The sequence below is a fragment of the Periplaneta americana genome, chromosome 1 (genome assembly GCF_040183065.1).
Source record: "Periplaneta americana isolate PAMFEO1 chromosome 1, P.americana_PAMFEO1_priV1, whole genome shotgun sequence".
Taxonomy (NCBI): domain Eukaryota; kingdom Metazoa; phylum Arthropoda; class Insecta; order Blattodea; family Blattidae; genus Periplaneta; species Periplaneta americana.
Window position 1 is genome coordinate 201,170,188 of NC_091117.1, and position 15,208 is coordinate 201,185,395.

Sequence of the window (15,208 nt, forward strand, 5' to 3'; positions counted from 1 at the left end):
TTGATCACGTTTAAACAAATTTAATTGAAAAGTTGTGAGTGTAATGTACATTTTATCTATTGGAAATTGAAATTTATGTAGTTATATCAAGGAAAATTATGTTAGATAAAATGTTAAAAATGCGGCCAATAATTTGTTCAAACCACAAATAATATTAAAGGGGAAGGATAAAAAATTTCGAGTCTTATACTTAAATTTTGATAAATAGTTTGGTTCTTGAAAAGGTCAGTTTCGTGATTCATGTTGCCCTAATTAATATGTATTTATTTTTTAAGAATAACTGTAAGGATAAATTTTTAACGATCGGGCAGTTTTTGCAACCCCTTTCACAGGTTGGACATAAAACCTAAAAAGAAATCTATTTCACCTCTTCCAAAAACCTAAAATGATCTTTATAAAAACCTAAAAATCCGGTCCCTACTTATTTGTAACCCACTTCTGAGGTTGGGGCGCCTGGAAGGTGGAGTTATGATAGGATTTTTCAAAGACCGGCATGTCTTTCTTACAGTCTTAAAGAAGTAAACAGTGTTTTAGCTTGAAAGTATTTCGCCGACACAATTTTGGCCTTACATCTCCGCCATATTTCTCTAACAACTTATTAAAAAGAGTGAAACTCCGCCATGGCATCTCAATTCTCATGGTGTCAGCTCTTTCACCTACAAATAACTATATGTAGACTTGGGACTGACTGCAAAAGTTTAATTTACAAATTTATTTAATTGATTTGTGATATCAGTGATATGTAAAATGTTATTTAAATAAAGTAAATTTGAAAATCTAGAATTTCATAGCTGAAGGGTACACGGGAATAACGATCAAGGTCCATTTTAGAAAGTTTCGAGAACAATAAATTTTAAAGTTTAAGCACTTAATACTTTGTTATGTGTGTATTTAATAGAAATTGACGTAGTGGAATGTCAAGAACGATTATTTCTTATTACTAGCTAGACCACATGATAGTACTTCCTTTCCACTATAAGATGGCATTATTAACTCAATTTCGATTTTTGATGGACCTTGATCGTTTTTCCCGTGTACTCTTCAGATGTCATTAATATTAATGGTTACGATATCTGTAAAAAAAAATAATGGCGAGTTATTCTGAAATTCTTTCCTTGAACATGAATCATAACATTTTACTTTAATCTTCCAAATATTACTTCCATATGAAGCTTTCTACACAAAATCATACCGGGTTATTTCTTTACTTAATTGTAGTGTTAGTTGGGAGAACGGAGGGAAAAAGACCTTTGGGGAGGCCGAGACGTAGATGGGAGGATAATATTAAAATGGATTTGAGGGAGGTGGGATATGATGGTGGAGACTGGATTGATCTTGCACAGGATAGGGACCGATGGCGGGCTTATGTGAGGGCGGCAATGAACCTTCGGGTTCCTTAAAAGCCATTTGTAAGTAAGTATATATAACTGTACCGTATCCTCTTCTCAATATGAGAGTATGTATCATTCAACTTTCTCTATTTATGATTGATTATTCTATTACGGCAACTGCTGGTTTTAATGTAGGCTTGCATTTGGAAATCCAGAAGAGTGTTTGTGAATAAGAAAATACGTATTTGGAAGGCTATGGCAAAAGGAAGAATTAACTGCTATGGAAGCATTCAGCTGCGCTTGTGGTTTCTCGAAGGTCACCAACGCTACCAAGACCCCATACTGCGACAACTGCGGTTCACACAACACCGTCGGCAAAGTCCACATTTCGCTTCATGCTTCAAGTAAAACTTGTACTCGTCCACAATCAACAAAAATATTTACCATCTTGGCTGAGCATTTCAGAAAACTCGAAATCCTCCCATTTTGACGATGACTCGTGGAGTCGGCTCGTGTATTGCCAATCAGCAGCAATCACAACTTCTTTTGATTATGGATGATAAGACAACCAAGGAATGCGCATGCGCGTTCGTTGATACAAGACGACCATTCGTAGAAGTGATTATAACTATTAGTCCCGTCGCTCTAATTTCCGGCAGCCAATCGCGTTACAAGTCGGCTACATTTAAACGTGTGCGTCTTGTGATTCGCTGAGGAAGACGTTATTCATTTCTTAAGCCTCGATAAATACTTAATATAATCGCCCGCCATTTTGGCTCTTTCGTTGGCGTTCGCAGAAAGCACACGAGGACGTTATTTGCCGCTCAATTATTTGCTGAATTACAGTGCGTTTCATTTATTATCATAGGAGCTACGACATGATAATGTTCAACGGTGTGGCAAATAGATTCCTCGCATGGTAGCTAGGCAAAGAAAGAACAAAAATGGCGAACGAGACTACCTATCTAGACTTTATAGAGCCTTCACTTCCTAAGACGTAAGCAAAGAGGAGGAGTCACGCCGGGAATAACAGCGTCGCGACTATAGTTATTTGTAGGAAATAATGGCGAATTATTCTAAAATTTTTGTCTTGAACGTCAATTATAACATTTTACTTTTTCTTCGAAATCACTTTCATGTGAAGTTTTATTTACAAAAACATATCAGATTATTTCTAGTGCTGTCGATCGATCAAAATATTTAATTTGAATTTAATCGATACATTAATCGAGCTTTGACCGATTTGAAAAAAGTTTTAATATACCGTAATACACAATTATTGTTAAATTCAATTTGTCTTCGGCGATGAACATAAGTATAAAATGTTGTATATCTGTTTATACTGTATTGTTATATTTCAAAACAATATTATTTTAGTTATTTACCAACATATTTATTATGTAGGTTTATAATTTGTGTCAATTTCTCCGGGGATTTTTGAGACAAACACAGATTCACCTGACTCAGAGGGCATTTAGCCAAGGAATAGCCAGCACAACACACGAGTCGATTCATTCATCAATTCATAGTTTTCTGCCCAAGAGTAGGTCTTTCACTGCAAACTCAGCGTTCTCCAATCTTCTATTTTCCGCCTTCGTCTTAGTCTCCGCATACGATCCATGTACAAATGCACATCTTAATGTCGTTTATCATCTGATCTCTTCTTCTGCCCCGAACTCTTCTTCCCACAAACTTATTCCCTTCTTTGTTGGCTTGGACCGACTCTTCGAGGACCGGACCCGAGAAGGATTTCTGTACTTAGGATTGCTTTGGCCCTTGCGCCGTTGTGATGACTGTCCAAGACTAATAGGCTAGTTAACATACGTGAATCCGATCCTGACAGGTGGGTCAACTTGCCTCTGCCCTGAAAGAGTCAGGTCCCGTCCTCAGACGAGTACATAAGCCCCAGGGCCCGGGGACCCAAGCCCTTTCTCAGCGTTGGAAACGCGTACTTCTCCCAAGACTTCGCAACACCCTTTCAACTATTGCAGATGATCGATGAAGTAAAGTGAAGGGAATGTGGAGTGTGTTGGTAGAATGACATTGGAAAACGGAATTACATCGAGTAAAATCATCTGCAACGTCTCTTTAGTCCATCACAAATTCCTTCACGACCTGGCCGGGGACCGAACCTGGATCACCTGGATGGAAGACCAACGCACTAGAACTTGAGCTACAGACGTGTCTCTCTGATACACCACATCGCATTAAACAAAAACGAACAATATTTCCCACTTTTGTTCATTTTAGTTCAATTTATTCGTCTGTAATTATTAAGAACCTCTAAAATTAAGTCGCTTTAAACTGTGTGCAGATTGAATAATAGTAATATTGTGTAGGAAAAGTTGCTAGGGTTGGGAAATGCGTCCTGTGTTGAAAATAACTAGTACACCATTTTTTCTGTCATCATCATCATCCTTCACGAATTAGGCCTCTGTAGACCTGTTTCGGCCCCATCTAGCAGTCTTCTAAAAGGTCTTCCTGGTCGACGATGTCCTATAGGTTTATATTGCATCATAATTTTTGGGATTCTTGAATTTTCCATTCTTCTTACATGATCTAGCCAATTGAATTTGTATCTGCTGATTTTTTCTTCTATTGACTCTACTTCTAATTGTTCTAGAATTTCTTCATTCCTTTTTCGGTCTAAAAGAATATATCCTGCTGTCCTGAAAAATTTCATTTCCGTTGCTTTGATTCTGTTCATGTCTTTTTTCTTTAATGTCGAAATCTCGCTTCCGTATAAAAGGGAGGGTAATGCTAGTGTATTATATATTTTTATTCTTGTAGATTTTTGTACTAATTTAGCTTTTAATGTATTGTTTATTAGTCCTAGAATTTGTGTAAATTTGGTAATTTTCTTGTTCACAGCTTTTTCATTTTGATAAGCTATTTCACAACCCAGATAACTGAAATTTTGTACTTGTTCGAGGCATTGGTTAGTATGTATTATCTTACTTCTGACTGGGTCTTGTCCTAAAAATGCCAATTACTTTTGATTTTTGTGCTGAAATTTCCATCCCAAAATCTTTTAATATTTTATTTAATGTATATAATCCTCTTTGTAAATTATCCCCTGAATTGGAAATTATGACTTGATCATCGGCATAGAGTAAGGTATTTAATGTTAGAGCACTGGTTATTTTGATTCCTGATGTGTAGATTTGGTTTCATTTTAAAATAATTTCATTTATAAAGATATTAAATAAAGTTGGTGATAGTGGACAACCTTGTCGAACTCCATTAATTAATTTTCTTTCGGATATACAGCTATTTATTTTGACACTTATTTTGCTGTCTGTGTAGATTTCTATTATATTTTGTAATAGCAAATTTGGAATATTTTTATCTTGTAATATGTTGAATAAAGGACTCTTCGGACTTTATCAAAATCTTTCATAAAATCAATAAAAGCTATATGGGTTTCTAAATTAAATTCTCTTCTTTTTTCTAACAATAGTTTAATACTAAATAATGGATCTACACATGATCTTCCTTTTCTAAAGCCATTTTGACACTCCAGAAGGAAAATTTCAGCATGTTTTTTTTTTTTTTTTTCATTTAAAATCCTACTAAATATCTTATAACATATGTTGAGGATACTAATCCCTCTATAGTTTTAAACATTTTGTTTATCTCTTGTTTTCCTACATTGTACTTAATTCGTTCTACCAGGAAATGACACTTGGCACTCTAGCCCAGAAGGCAGCAGCTTCAGTATTACTACGGTAGTTAACAGTTCACGTTATTTAAACATACCAACATAATAGCACATGTGATCAACGAGCTCTCTAACATAACGGTGAAACTTGTACACAAGTAAATACTACTTGACGTAGTATCGGCATTGGCATTTTGTGTATCTTTTCACTTGTGAGATTGTTTTACGTACACGACCATCTTACGTAAGTGCAACAACCGATTCAAGGCCATAGGTACGAGGCTTCGAAGGACCACACCGCACGGTTTGAAAGAGGATCGCTTCTTTGTTATGTATCCTGGTTTAACCTGAGCGGACTGATGATGTCTTTACATGTTATTTGCATTAGGAAGCTCTTATGTGTACACAATGTGCGGGACAACTTCTAGAGGAGAAACTACATAGCATCCATCAATCTGTATTTCCCACAGATTTGTGATATTAAATTTTATCTTGCTGATTTACAATCCGCTCATAGTTTTCTGCCCAAGGGTTGGCCTTTCACTGTAAACCCAACATTTTCCAATATTCCATATTTTCTGCCTTCCTCTTTTGTCTCCGCATACGATCCATATTATCTCAATGCTATCGTCTGAAATATTGCGCTCCAGTGGCCAAAATTTGTACAGGGACATCATTTTATTATTACTTCAATTTTATTGTACCTGAGTTTTTGAATGTACTTCACTCCCACCCCTTCTACTAATGAAGTTCAACCGCCCTACATACAGATCCAAGACCGCATATACAGTCATAGTAGCCTTACGGTCATAGTAAACAGTAAAGGTATCCCCATAACATACCATGAAGGCGCTTGGGGGGCATGGACGTAGAGCCCCCTCTTTCCATGACCTCGGCACTAGAAAGAGGTGGTGTGGTCGGCACCACGCTCTGGCCGCCTTTTACCCCCGGGAAAGACCCGGTACTCAATTTTATAGGAGGCTGAGTGAACCTCGGGGCCGTTCTGAAAGTTTGGCAACGAGAAAAAATCCAGTACGTTTCAAAAATATGTTCGCGTTTTCCAGTGACGAAAGAGCTTTCAATATTGAATCATTTTCGCACAGGTACTGTCGTCCATTTGCCTACGTCGTATCCCGGTTCACTCACCAGCTTTTATTCGCCAGCTAGTGGCTGGGCTGTCTTAGCTCTTTTCTGAGAACATTAATTTCTGTTAGGAATTGGACGTCTACGTAATATTATATAACTGTTTAAAATAACTTAAATAAGAGGGCCTCGTTAAGTAATTAACTGCCACGTGATTTCCTCCCTTTTTACGACCCTACGACATAACCACTTGGACGGACAGTAGATAGCATGTCTGAGTAATTTTATCTGTGCGGGTCGGGCAGAAGTGAAGATTGAATTTACAGTACGTAAGGTACTCCTTTATAGAGAAGGTACAGAATTATTTCAACATGAGTTACTAGTACGAAGAACTAAACTGGTAATTGGGATTAGGTACAATAGTCTATAGTACGATAATATACACAAAAGAACTGAAGCCTATATCGAAATGAATGGCCACCATTTTTAAAAATGCGTCGAAATATCAATATTATGATTATTTTTCAATTTAACTTCATTCTCTATATTGTACGCTAATGTGCTGTAGACAGTATAATATACACTGCATAATGAATACGTCTACATGGACAGCTCAGTTGGTGAGTAAAAACACTCATTGTTAATACTGTACTGTATTTTGATTAAACAAAAACCTAATGAAAATTATCAAACTCAAAAGCGCAATACTTCCTAGTTTACGTAAATGGATGAACTACTTTTCTTCCCTCCTATACCTAGTAAAGTGATTTGTTTGTATATTACGCCAGTATCATCGAACTCCAGTCGTGGAAGGGGGTAGCAAACGGCGTTGATCCAGAGGTATGGGCACGTTAATATTACAAATGTTAGGGTAAAAATAAAATGATGTCCCTGTATAAGCACTTGTTTTGAGATTATTAACATGGTGAAAGAAAAAAAAACACCTTTTTTTTTTAATCTGTCCCCATGAGAATGTTTGCTTGTCAGTTATGAAGTGCCAACAAGAAACACGACATGAATTATGCAAAAGTTAACGTCATAAAATCAGAACAATTAAAAATAAATATTACTCCATTTTTATGAACAATTCTTTTTTTAAGTTTATGTAAAATTTTGTCTCAGAGCTTCCATGAACTTAGTCATGCTCTGGCGATATGACAAATTTATGTCGAAATCAAAATCAGAAGACATAAACTTTGTACTGCATCACATGTCATGACTTTGATGCAAACCGGATCAACAGAACATGTACTGCAGTTGCAGACTGGAGTAACTGGAAAGCAAAACATGACTTACAGGTCCTGCAAACGCACACTGCTCCACCCGTAGCTTACAAATCACTATTAATATCTCAGTATTAAATTTACAACTCATTTACTAAAACTTATATTATAGGCTATACTACAAATACGAATGTTAAGGGAAGATTCCACTGAAAATCATGAAAATTTTTCCAAATTTTTTTTAGCTATTTCACTTATTCAGAATTTATATTTTCATACCCCAAATGGATTCAGCTCAATTCTGATTACAAATACTCGTATGTTTACACTTTTTAAATTAAGGCCGAAAGGGATTGTGGAATTTAAAGAGCTGTCAAAATTGTTTTTCATCGAAGAATTCTTTTTTAAAATTTCTGATTACAAATCTAGTAACTTTTTGTTGGTTCCCTGACGTTACTAGATGAATGTAGCGGAGGAGAATATTAATTTACATAAATATTCATTTTATTTTCAAATCTATTTTTCTGTGTTCATTTTTGTTGATTCAACACCAACTTTCTTATGCCAAATATTAATCAATCTGGATGAAATTGTTACTGCAAGTATTTATGAGGTAGCTGCATGTTTCTATGCATTTATTTTGTGAGAAATGCTGCTAGTTTATTCTTAAGAAAAGTATTAATAAAATAAACTAGCAGCATTAGGGACTGTCGAAATAAAACTGAATTCAACGCAGACTTAGGCACTTGGTCAGTAATTGAGACTCGTTCAGACATAGTTTCTTGTAAATAGTTCTCTTAATCTATCACAAAATATTTCAATATCAGGTAATTTCATTACTATAGATTTTTGTTATTGTAGGTTTAATTTGTAATTCAGTAAATACAAAAATATTCTTTGTTTTTAACTTCTATGATAAAATGTCTAGCTTTCATTAATTAGGTAATCTTGTCGTACTTTAATTTTTATTGTAATTGTAAATTTAATGTTAATTGTAATTTTATTGTTCATATTATAGTTGTAATCCCCTGGTAGAGGGACAGAGAAGGCCTGACGGCCTTATCTCTACCGGGTTAAATAAATAAATACTACTACTAATACTACTACATCTGGATTCCTGGAGTGGTCAAATAGATGACACTATATTTACTACTGAAGGGTTATTTTCTTGGGTTATTTTACGACGCTGTATCAACATCTATGTTATTTAGCGTCTGAATAATATGAAGGTGATAATGCCGGTGAAATGAGTCCGGGGTCCAGCACCGAAAGTTACCCAGCGTTTGCTCGTATTGGGTTGAGGGAAAACCCCGGAAAAAACTTCAACCAGGTAACTTGCCCCGACCGGGATTCGAACCCGGGCCACCTGGTTTCGCGGCCAGACGCGCTGACCGTTACTCCACTACTACTGAAGGAGTAAACATTTTGGCATAAAGCAAATCCTAAATCCAAAATTTAGTATTTGTTTCTATTAATCGACTCAAAAAAATAACTGCTCTGTATTCAGGATCCTTGTGGTCTCCCTCACTGGAGGACTGATGATTTAATCAAATCCTTCTCTCTCAGCTGTTAAAGAAGTAGGAAAATTCAAATATCTTGGAGCAACAGTAACAAATATAGGCCTAAATGACACTCAGGAGGAAATTAAACGCAGAATAAAAAATATGGAAAATGTGTGTTGTTATACGGTTGAGAAGCTTTTCTCATCCAGTCTGCTTTCAAAAATGCTGAAAGTTAGAATTTATAAAACAGTTATATTACCGATTATTCTGTATGTTTGTGAAACTTGGACTCTGAGAGGAACAGAGGTTAAGGTGTTTGAGAATAAGGTTCTTAGGAAAATATTTGGGGCTAAGAGGGATGAACTTACAGGAGAATGGAGAAAGTTACACAACACAGAACCCTAGATCATATATACCCAGATTGCTCTGCGTTATAGGCTTTGACGGTAACAACTTTTGTCAGGTTTACTATGCTGCCATCTAGTTGTTACCGTACATAAGGAGTCACGTCATAACTTCCATTTGAATTGCATTAGCGACTGTACTGCCATCTCGTGTTAGTTTACGGCGGACGGGTGGCGATCCTAGCGGTTGTTCTATTCAAAGTGCAACCGATTTTAACATAGGAATGAGCAATCTATATGTGATTTGGGGCAGAACTGCTCGCATTGCATTCTTCACCTGACATAATTAGGAACATTTAATCCATACGTTTGAGATGGGCAGGGCATGTAGAACGTATGGGCGAATCCAGAAATGCATATAAAGTGTTAGTTGGGAGGCCGGCTGAAAAAGACCTTTGGGTAGGTCAAGATACAGATGGGAGGATAATATTAAAATGGATTTGAGCGAGGTGGGATATGATGGTAGGGACAGGATTAATCTTCTTCAGGATAGGGAACGATGGCGGACTTACGTGAGGGTGGCAATGAACCTCTGGGTTCTCTAAATGCCATCAGTAAGTAAGGTAAGACAATTAGAACACAAATTATCTCTCTAAAAACTACAATAAATTTTGCAACTCTTGCAAGAGTATTTTTAGGCAATATAAAATTATAATTCGAAGTGGGCTAAAGCAAGGAGATGCACTATCACCTTTACTTTTTAACTTTGCTCTAGAGTATGCCATAAGGAAAGTCCAGGATAAAAGAGAGGGTTTGGAATTGAACGGGTTACATCAGCTGCTTGTCTATGCGGATGACGTGAATATGTTAGGAGAAAATCCACAAACGATTAGGGAAAACACGGAAATTTTACTGGAAGCAAGTAAAGAGATAGGTTTGGAAGTAAATCCCGAAAAGACAAAGTATATGATTATGTCTCGTGACGAGAATATTGTACGAAATGGAAATATAAAAATTCGAAATTTATCTTTTGAAGAGGTGGAGAAGTTCAAATATCCGGGACCAACAGTAACAAATATAAATGATACTCGGGAGGAAATTAAACAGAGGAAATTAAACACAGAATAAATATGGGAAATGCCTGTTATTATTCGGTTGAGAAACTTTTATCTGAAAGCTGAATTTATAAAACAGTTATATTACCGGTTGTTCTGTATGGTTGTGAAACTTGGACTCTCACTTTGAGAGAGGAACAGAGATTAAGGGTGTTTGAAAATAAGGTGAACTGCACGCATTGTATTCTTCACCTGACATAATTAGGAACATTAAATCCAGACGTTTGAGATGGGCAGGGCATGTAGCACGTATGGGCGAATCCAGAAATGCATATAGTGTGTTAGTTGGGAGGCCGGAGGGAAAATGACCTTTAGGGAGGCCGAGACGTAGATGGGAAGATAATATTAAAATGGATTTGAGGGAGGTGGGATATGATAATAGAGACTGGATAAATCTTGCTCAGGATAGGGACCAATGGCGGGCTTATGTGAGGGCGGCAATGAACGTCCGGGTTCCTTAAAAGCCAGTAAGTAAGTTAGAAAGTCTGTATCATTGCAACTTTGTCCACAAATTTCTTGCAATTTCGAAACTTAGGAATACTTGGAAACAAACTCTTACCGTTTAATCTGTCAACATATAGCACATTACTGAAATAGAGTTCATAATATTGCTAATGTTATTTCTGGTCCCATATTGCGGTATGGAAGGAGTAGCCAACGCCTAACAGGCCTGCAGGAGATGTGACCATCCACCTCAGCGAACAGGTTATACCTCATGCGAATAAGCAACCACGCCTGCCTACCTATGAGAAGAGGACAAAGGCCTCAGTTATCCGCAGCAGGTGGAGAAACCTGCAACCCCAGCTTCTGTTACCCCGTAAACATCCATCCGGCTCTATTCTAGTCACCGTCACCATTCATTCGACTGTCCCGTTGTAGCTTGAAAGTTTGGTGAGACAAAAACAATCGAAATCGAATCGGGTGAAAGGGTACCGGTTGTAGAATAGTAAAAACATGCAGGCATGACGTTAACCGAATTATTAGCAGACCATATTATATCAGCTACAGATCTAAATTTAGTAGAGGATAGGCTATAAGAAGTGTTTGTGTCCAGAACTCCAAATCAAAGAACTCTTAACAATGCAATGGATTAAAATCTCATAATTTAATATCCTACATTTCGGTTAACAACTTTGCCAAACATTCAGCGAGGAAAATAGCAGGAAATTACACTTTTTCACAAATATCCAGTTCCACAATAACGTCCACACCTGTGGAGTAACGGTCAGCGCGTCTGGCCGCGAAACCAGGTGGCCCGGGTTCGATTCCCGGTCGGGGCAAGTTACCTGGTTGAGGTTTTTTCCGGGGTTTTCCCTCAACCCAATTGAGCAAATGCTAGGTAACTTTCGGTGCTGGACCCCGGATTCATTTCACCGGCATTATCATCTTCATCTCATTCAGACGCTAAATAACCGAAGATGTTGATAAAGCGTCGTAAAATAACCTACTCCACAATAACGATTTTAACCACAAATCTCACAGGACACCGAATACTGGTAATATACCTACACTCCTTTTGCGAAATTCGTGTCAAGTCACTGTCCTAACATAAGAATCTATCAGCTTCATCTCCTACCAGTTGGCTGTCTACCTCAAACTTTAATCTGAGTTTGAATAGCAAGTAAATGGGCTGTACTTACAACTGAAAATGAATTTAAAGTATCACTGATTATATTATACTACAATTACATCACCGCTCTCAATTTAAGGAATAGGGGCTATAAAGATTACTGTATCGAAAATTACAGTATAAGTAAGTTAAACACGGATATTATGCAGTCCTATCCGTTTGGGTATGGATAATATTAATTTATTATTACAAAGCTATTATGATAGTAGGAAAAATGTCTTGCTGTTTGTATTATGATTAAAAGATGACAGTTTCCATATTATGACAATCAACAATGTATAATTTGAAAGGACAAATGAAAATCGTAGGTGATTATAATGGCTACTACAAATCAACAGCGGGCACAATGTGTTCTTTGGTATGCTAAATTTGAGAGTATTAAAAGAGTTCAAAGGGAATTTCGATGTGAGTATGGTGTGCGTCATGTACCTAAATACGATTCCATAATGTTGGGTATCGAACATTTTGTAGAAACAGGTTCTGTGTTAAAAAAAAAAAACATGCAGGTGGTCGCAGAGCGAAACCCAGTACGATAAGCAGCTATCTCTTGGCTTGCTCCGCAAACTCCCAAGATCTAACCCCTCCTGATTTCTTCGTATAGGGTTTTGTTAAAGACATTGTCTATTCACAAAAACCCACGAACATGATAATCTGAGAGTAAAAATTACTCAAGCTTTTCAACGAATCACTCCTCTTATGTTACAACGGACATGAGCTGAATTGCATCACCGTTATGAGTTGTGCAGGGTGCGCAATGGGGGTCATGTTGAGCTCTGAGGAATCTCCCATCTTTCAGTGTTGTATGCACAAAGTTTCAACAAATAAAGTTCCGTAGTAAATGTTTTACGGTGTTTTTATTTTATCCATACCCAAACGGATCACCCTGTATATCTACAGCCATGTTGAAAACAAATACGGTATTGTAAAATTCGAATACAGAGCATTTTTCTAGAATTCTTTACCCAACGCAGATCTGGCGGCTGCCCCACTAAAACGACCCCTTAAACATGAATGGTTGGGTCCGGTTAACCAAAAAATGCTAAGAAACAGAATTTCACAATACTTCGTCTTCATTGTTCCCTAAGCAACAGGTGGAGAGAAAAGTAGCTCTGGAATGTCGACCGTTACAGGGACCACCCCCAAAAATCATGAAAGGTTTCTTGCGGCTCAGGTAGGTCTACTCTGTCCGGTTCCGAAGAGAAGAAAAAAAGAGTCACGAAGGTGACCCCATACTTCATTATACGTTTCATGCATTTCGTAAGGTTTCAGCTCCTTATCACGTTGCGAATGATATTACATGGATGATGTATAGTTTATTTAAAAGACAGATATAAATGAAAACTTTTAATACGCACCTAAATAAGTAGATAAACTTTCTTTTTGTGGATTGCACGCGAAAGACACTCTTTATAATCCCAAAAGCAAGATATTTTGACTTCGTTTGTATACTACCACCACCACCACCACCACCACCACCACCACCGTCAGTTTCGTCACTAGTCAGTCCTGGTCACTTCTTTCGTTTGAAGCATATTTCAGTATTAATATTCGGTTTGCATGCGCAATTAAATTTATTTATTAATATTAATATTAGATGAGAAAAATTCGCTCCGGCGCCGGGGATTGAACCCGGGTCCTTGGTTCTACGTACCAAGTCCTCTAACCATTGAGCTACGCCGAAGTCCAATCCACAGCACCGGATCGAATCCCTCTCCTCCAGTGTTTTTCCATTTGTGGCCTGACTCCAAGTTCGACATATATGTTGACATTTATAATATTAAGTCAACTGCCATTATATTCTGTAGGACCAAAACTTAATTAATCTTTACGTAGATTCTTCCAGCAACAGTGCATATTACTGTACAGATTACTGTGCATATTACTTGGAATCCCGGCCACCAAGTCATTCAATTGAGTGCGCTCCTTGTATAATGGCAGTTGAATTAATATAAATGTCAACATTTATGTCGAACTTGGAGTCAGGCTACAAAGGGAAAAATACTGGGGAAGAGGGATTCGATCCGGTGCTGTGGATTGAATTTCGGGGTAGCTCGATGGTTAGAGCGCTTGGCACGTAGAACCCAGGGTCCGGGTTCGATCCCCGGCGCCGGAGCGAGTTCTTTTCCTATAATATTGTTACCATAACATATATTCTGTAGGACCAAAAATTAATCAATCTTTACGTAAATTTATTTAAACAAATATCTATGGCTGTCTAAACTAGAGATGAGAATAAATCATGGAAATTAACATACGAGTAGGGCCTATATACTTACTCACAAGATGATAGGGAAAACACCATACTTGACTGATACTTACAAATACAATTTGGTTTCGTGTTATAAAACATATAACAATGAACAAAATATTTACTTTTGGTACCAAAAAAATTGTTTTGTCCACAGAACTCACAGTTTGTAATAAAACAAAACCGGAACTATGACCAGAGCTACATAGCGGCTTTCTCTACAGTCTACTTCAGTTTGAGTCGGCTAGGTAGCAGCAAAAATCAGAAACAAAAAAATGATTCAAGGTACAACAGTCTCTCCTACAGTGAGGCGAAAATATGACCACTGTAATATCAGCGAATAGGGATTATAAAGAATGGACACTGAGCGAATTTTCCTGTGTTTTGTTTCTCTGTGCGCCAGCGCCTAGTTCCACTTTCAAGCGCTAGAGGTTAGTGTAATCGAGCATACGCTAAGATAATAATTGAGAACAGAGTTAAGGCACAGGATCCAAACATCGCCTACCTTATTGCATAATCCAGTAACGCTTTGCTTCAAATAAATTCAAGTTAACAGCTTTTCCTCATTTCTCAGTGACAAACTAGTTGTAATAATAATATTTTATATTTCAGATATAATACATTATATTATAAAATAATATAATACATTATAAAATTAAGTATCGAATTCGTTTAATATTTGTATAATAATATAATATAGGTATATGGTTTTACTTCTCGTAAGAATTTTGTTTTTCCATTTTCAGCGCTATCAAATCATTACATATTTTAATTGTTGTTGGGATCAAGGTCTCAACTCTCATTATAAAGGAACTCTAGAGTCTAGACATTGCAGTTAATGAAGGATTTATTATTTTATGGATCCAATTTATTTTATTTGAGTACATCATGCACCTAGATGTATTAATTGTATGTGTTATATTTCCGCTGTGTCGACTGCTAGCTGGTGTGATGTCAGCGCCAACTCTAGGGAGAAAGCAGAATCTGACGCTCTAGCTGGCTTGAAGGTCATTGAAATCAGTCCGGCTACATCAAAGGTACCGACGCGAAGTGTCCATTCTTTATAATCCC

General features: G+C 37.1%; 1 protein-coding gene across 1 annotated transcript in view; it reads right to left on the reverse strand.

Moving 5' to 3' along the window:
* LOC138706387 (M-phase inducer phosphatase-like) overlaps window positions 1-15,208 on the reverse strand; it is a 206,028-nt gene that overhangs the window by 104,697 nt on the left and 86,123 nt on the right. The gene's annotated exons all lie outside the window — the stretch shown is intronic.